The sequence below is a fragment of the Giraffa tippelskirchi genome, chromosome 10 (genome assembly GCF_054371585.1).
Source record: "Giraffa tippelskirchi isolate mGirTip1 chromosome 10, T2T-mGirTip1v1.2.pri, whole genome shotgun sequence".
Classification (NCBI taxonomy): Eukaryota; Metazoa; Chordata; class Mammalia; order Artiodactyla; family Giraffidae; genus Giraffa; species Giraffa tippelskirchi.
Genome location: NC_137284.1, coordinates 43,631,414 through 43,638,060, shown reverse-complemented (window position 1 = coordinate 43,638,060; position 6,647 = coordinate 43,631,414). Strand labels below are relative to the sequence as shown.

General features: G+C 36.3%; 1 long non-coding RNA gene across 1 annotated transcript; it reads left to right on the top strand.

Annotated features, from left to right (window-relative positions):
• The first annotated feature begins 265 nt into the window (after positions 1 to 265).
• On the top strand, positions 266 to 5,474 carry LOC145522737 (uncharacterized). Its single transcript, XR_014066147.1, has 3 exons — positions 266 to 397; positions 2,981 to 3,063; positions 4,828 to 5,474. It is a non-coding gene; the product is annotated as an uncharacterized LOC145522737 (long non-coding RNA).
• Positions 5,475 to 6,647: the final 1,173 nt, after the last annotated feature.

The following is a 6,647-nucleotide window of genomic DNA, read 5'->3' as shown; positions in this document are numbered from 1 at the left end:
CAGTGACTATGGCTATTGTAATTGAGCCTTCTGGATCCTCTCCCTTGTGGCTCAGTGGTGAAGAACCCTCCTGCCAATGCAGGAGACTCAACTTCCACTCCTGGGTCAGGAAGATTCCCTGGAGAAGGGAATGGAAACTCACTCTAGTATTTTTTCCTGGGAAATCTCCTGGACAGAGGAGGCTGGCAGGCTGCAATCCATGAGGTCACAAAAGACTCCTGCATGACTTAGCATGCACGTCATGGACATGCATGTGTGCTAAGTCACTTCAGTTGTGTCTGACTGTTTGTGACCCTATGGACTATTGCACACCAGGCTCCTCTCTCCATAGGATTCTCCAGGCAACAATACTGGAATCGGTTGCCAGGCCCTCCTCTTATATCTCTTGCGTTGGCAGGTGAGTTCTTTACCATTAGCTACAACTGGTAAGCCCACTTTATGGAGATGCTTTCACCCAAAGATTTTGCTTGCTTCTTCCAGGAGAATACAACCAATACAGGACCTCTTGAGCTCCTCAGTGTCAGAAGTGTCACGTTCTTTACATCTGTGTCTCTTTTGCTGTCTCGCATAAAGGGTCATCATTACCATCTTTCTAAATTCCATATATATGCGTTAATATACTGTATTGGTGTTTTTCTTTCTGACTTACTTCATTCTGTATAATAGGCTCCAGCTTCATCCACCTCATTAGAACTGATTGTAAAGTAATTAGCCTCCAATTAAAATAAATTTAAAAAAAAAGAAAAAGAAAAAAGAAAATCTATTATAAAAAAAAGAAGAAGAAGAAAAAGAAGTGTCAGGTTTAGCTCCTTTGGCTTTCAGAGGCTTTTTAAACATCACCTATAACTCTGATTTCAGCTATTATTTTCTGTTTGTTTCATTTGTTTACTATTAGATATTGGTCTTATTTCAAAAAGAAAAGCATTTTTAAAGTGTATTTCATTAATGATCCATTTGTATTGCAGTACATGATGCCTTCAAAGTATCTAATCTCTTTAATCTTGGAAGTCATCAAATGATCTTTTAACTCCCCATTTTGACTTGGAATTATGGAACAAACTCTATTCCTTTACAAAGAAATAAGGGAATCTATGCTTATTGGGTCTTAAAATCTTTTTTTTTCCCTTTATTTCTTTTCTTGCTCTAATATTTGCCCCTAGAATTTGGTGAAAAATGTTGATGGCTGAAGAAATAATATTAATATTTTTAATAAGTCCTGAAACTTCCTTTAGAAAGTAAGGGTACAGTTCCCTATGCTCATATCCAGGCTTCAATTGAAACTTCATGGTAAGTATCATTCAACATCATTTTATATTTTATTTAAATGTCACAAAGGTTCTGTGAAATATTATAATGAAAAAGATTTAATTTACATTGTGAGGCTAGAAAAAAAAGGTCTTTCTCAAGAACTAACATTTGATCTGAGAGATGAAGGTGATTTAGAGTTACCTAGGGAGTGAGTGGTAAGAAGAGATTGACTGCACAGGGGAGTTGTAATGTGGGAGGAAAGAGTGATATGAAAGATAATTTGTAAAAACAACTCAGGCTGCTAAGTGTGGAGGGAATGTAAGAAGTATATCCATATAGGAAGCTTTTCTAATCATCTAGATTAGAAATATAAATGGTGTAGATACAATGGAGGTGAAGACCACTGGGTAGGTTCAAAAATATTTTTCATGTAGAAATGAAGAGAGATGCAGCAGAATGGATGTGTGACATGAAGAGGGGTGTATGATAGGAATAACATCCAGATTTCACAATTTGACAATGGGTAAATGAATTTGCCACTTACTGAGATGATCAGAATAGGAAGAAAATAGAAAGAGCAAGCTGTGGTAGGTCGATAATTTGGTTTGAAAGCACTGTGAATCATTCAAATGATGGAGAAGAGGCAGAGCTGTAAATTGTTACCTATCCCCAATGGGTCCATGACCCCTTAATGGATCCTTTACCTGGAGAAACAATTGCAAGTCAAAGAAATCAGGTTCGGTATAGCAAAGCACATATTTTATTCATTGATCAAAGAAGAAAGAAGGAAGAGCTTGTATTCTAAAAATACCTTCTCCCCAAAGGAAGGGGAGAAAGGGGTTTTTGAAGGGTAGGAGGTAGCAAAGGTAACTTGCAGATACCATCAAGTCTCCTCTGTACAAACACCTTCTTGTGGCCAAGTCAAAGTCAGTTTAGGGCAGTTGACCACTGAAAATCTCTTAAAGCATGACTGCAAAACATCTGTGTCAAATACCAGTACTTTTGAAGCAGAGATAAATCAAGGAAAATATCCTTTGGCTCTAAAGGGCTAATATGGGTGACAAAATGAAAATTTGAGATCATGAATACACCTGAGTAATTCTAGTATTTATTATTTGAATAGGAAGGAATTGATAAAGGCAACTGAGGATGAACCATTAGAAGAAACAGCAGAAAACCAAGATTATGGCATGATGCTAAGAGTATAAGACAGGAAGAGAACAGTGTTAATTGGACTTGGCAACGTTGAGGTCAAGAATGGTTTCATGGGGATTTCATTAGGAAAATTAATCAGTTAATGTAAGAAAGAAGTGGAAAATTTCATTCATGCCAAGTTTAGTGTTATAACCTAGGAACAGCATCTCAGAAAGCTCTGAGAACTCTTTTGCCCATTAGAAGTCAAAGCACAGTTATATGTTTTTTGAGAAAGAGGGCTGTACATTAAATGACATATTACTGACAGTTTATATAATCAGATCTGCAAGTACAAAGTGGTAGGTCATTGTGACCGCTTACAAGATCAAGAAAGAATGTTACCTTTTAAGGAGTTGTCTTGTTGACACTAGGAGAATGTTATTCTTTATGGTTGAACAGATATTTCTGCCAGTGGGGAGATTTGTTTACACAGAATGATACACAAGGCATAAAAGAGGGGAAAGAGTAGGACTAAAGGCAGAGAAAAGTTTTTATTTTAAAATTTTCCTTCACATAAAATATGAATTTTATTTCACAGGGAGCTGATTGGATGAATGGTGGAGAAGGAAATCTGTTAGTCCTGAAGGTTGGAGTTTTGGAAGCTACACTGCTAACACCATGGTAAGTTCTTTATGATTCTTTCATTGAGGAAAATTATGAAGCAAAAGGAAACTCAGACACTTCATAAATGTACAGGCTAGATTCTATGAAAAGGATAATAACTCCTGAAATATCAATGACAATCTGCATTTTATATTTTCTCTGATTGTACTTTAAATACAGGTGTGTTTATAACATGTTAATTTTTCTTTCTCTTTGTATATAACATGTTAGCAACAGACTGAAAGGGTGATATATTGTTAAATGTCTACTAAATCCCAGTAAAAGTAAACTGGAATTTTCTAGGACTCACATCCATGTTGTTGCATTTATCCAACTACTTCTCAACCATAGGAAAAATAATATGCTTCATTTACTCCCTTAATTTGCTCAGAAGGATAAGAGGGAACGTTGAAGTGGCTACTCTTCTCCAAGTTAGTAAAGCACATTATACAACTTCAAGAAAAAATAATCCACTGTCTTGACCTTTAAACTAGGTCTTTGGATTATGGTCACCAATTACAATCAGCTGGTGTCCAAGAATTCAACTAAATAAGTCCTGACAGTATCAATACACAGATAGCATCAGTCTCCACAGATAAAGGGCCCAACCCAAGACAGCCCTTCACTTCAGACCCAGTCGTAATCTCATTCTGTTAACCTCTGGTTATACATTAGAGGTTCCCAGGCTCCCCCTCCTTGGATTTGATTGATTTCCTAGAGTGTTTCATAAAACTTGGGAAACCTGTTTACACACTAGATTACTGGTTTATTACAAAGCATGTTGAAGGACAGAAATCAACATCCAGATGAAGAGTAAATAGGGTGAGGTTACAACTAAAGTAGCTTCGTCCTTCTGGAAGCTGAGACCAACACAGTGACATATGGAAGTGTTCTGGTTTCCCAGCCTGGAAGCTCTTTGAAGCCTTTGGGTTTTTTTATGGAAGTTTCATTACATAGGCAAAGTTAATTAAATTTTCAGCCACTGGTGATTGGGGGTTCCACCTTTAGATTTCCTCCAGTCCCTGGAATCCAAGGGGTTGAACTGAAAACCCCAACCCTTTATTCCTGGTTGGTTCCTTGGCAACCAGTACCCCTCCTAGATACTTTACAAAAGTTACCTCATTAACATAAACACAACTGCAGTGAAAAAAAAAGGGGGCTTCTTATGAATAACAAGAGACATACTGTGTCTTTATGGTTCTAAAGCATTTCAGCACCTGAGAAGAGAGCAAATATTATTTTAAAAAGATGATTTCTTTGCTCTTATCACTGAGGAAATTCCAAGGATTTGAGAAGCTGTGAATCAAGAACCATGAATGAAGATAAAGTATATTAAAATTATAGTTTGGTTATCTGAATGACCAAATATGTATTCTTTACAGTTCCTGAGCACTTGTAGTTGAATGTATTGTCATTGCTTTAAAGGTATGACAAGGTCTCACACACACACTAAAAAATGCTAGCTACACAAAACCAAAAAAATCAAAAAATCAAAATAACTCTATAAAGACTAGTTAATGTACAAACTGTCAGTGATAACATCATGTTATCCCAATAGTTCTGTCCTAAAACATATTAATGAATAATGATGTTGGTCCAGAAATATGCTTGAAGTTGTGAAAAGAAAACTAGGGTGTATTTTATAGTTATGATCCTTTTATATTTTTACAGGTTTAAACAAGTCTGAAGAGACAGTTTCATGTTTTATCTTATTCTTTTCTTACCTGGCCATGTGGCGCCTGGACACTAGGCCTTTTTGTGACCCTGTTTCTTTGATTATAGGAAACAACCTTCATCCAGCCTCCGTGACCTTCCTGAGTTCCAATGTGCATATTCAGGCAGTTGTTAATTAATGAAGAGAAGGAACACAAGACCAGGGAGAAACAGTAAAGAGCAGCCTTGGGACAAGGTCCTAGTTCCCCATCAAAGGATATGCACAACAGTATCTTTGAGCTGTTTTACAGATACTGAATGTCCCTCCAGGTGGGATAAGTTAGTGGTTAATGATGATGTGCTGCCCACAAACATGTAGACCCCAGACCGTTGGAGCTGAAGGCTGATGATGCTGACTCCTACTTACCTCACCACCAACTCATCAAAAGAATGTCCACAAACTGATCATGCCCTTTTTGAACAGTTACTATAAAACTTCTCACTCTCTTCCTCAAGTTGGGACACGCGGTTTTGAAGGCTTCAGCCCACTGTGGTCCCCTTTGCCTGGCAAAGTGATAAAGATGTTCTTTTCTATTCAGAAAGCTTATGCCTTTGAGATTCAACCTGGCAATGGTGTACAGAGAAGCCAAGCTTTTGACATCAATAGGTCTGTCCTAATGTGCTGATACAGAGATTTTGGAGGCAGCTAGATCTTGGTCTTCCATGCTTTACTAGCTGAGGGATCTCAGTCAAATTAATAAACCTTCTCAAAACTTCTTTTTCTTCACTTCTTTTTCTTCTTTTTCTTCACCTTTTTCTTCTTTTTCTTCAAGTAATATGGGGATGGCAATAGTTCTAGAAAGTTCAACAGATTTTGTGAAAATTTAATGATTTGTAAGAAAAGTTTATAAAACATAAAAGAATAAGAATTTTAGTTATTATTTTTAAAAGAAATATTTTTCATGGTAAAGTGTATAGCATATGATGAAGAAATGAGATTGTGATCAGCTTGACCAGTGTTTGAACACCGTCTGAATCAATTGCAGGTTGCGTGAACTGTGAAAGATTACATAATACATTTGAGACTTTTTCCTGAAGTGAATTTTTATACCAATATCTGCCCCATAAGACTATTAAAGTGTTTAAATGAAATTATGCATGAAAAGTGTCTAATGCCATTTAGTATGTGCACATACTATATTCTGGATCAAAATAATACACTTTGGCCCCCTTGTGGAGGAAGGGAAGGTAACCTACAATGCCATCCTACAATTTAAACAATCCTTCCTTATCTCTAGGGAATAGTTCTTAAAGATAATTTATCCTTATTGTCCTAAAAGAAAAAAAAAAAAACATGAAACTTTTGATCTTCTAGTACTGATACCATTATTGTTTTCACAGAATGCCCTTACTCTAAAGAATATCTTGATCTTCCTGACTCAGGGATTGCAAGAACCTGGGTCTCTTGCATTCCAGGCAGATTTCTTACCATCTGAACTACTGGGGAAGTCCCTTTAAAGGGATACTGTGCCTTAAATAATGTAAAAGAATCACAAACATTTATAAGAAATCAATCAGTGAGATAAATTTAGAAAAGACAATTTTGACATGTCCCTCAAATAACATGTCTGTTATTTCATTTACAAATAAGAATGATCATCTTAAATGAACATATATGTATGCTTTCAACTGTCTTTTCACAAAACACTTTTTTTCACCTCTGCTAAACCTGGAAAAGTGACAAGGAGTCAGTTTAACTAAAATTATTGTTAAGGCAGGGAAATCATCTCCTTGATCCTTCCACCACTAACATTATCCCTAAAAAGCAAAACAAAAGAAAAAAAGAATCATTTTCCCCCAGGGAATGATTCTGTCAGAGGCAATCCAATCCCTTTGCTGAAGCAAAGGATAATACTTGTAATTAAGTTAAAGGGGAAGAGATTAATTAA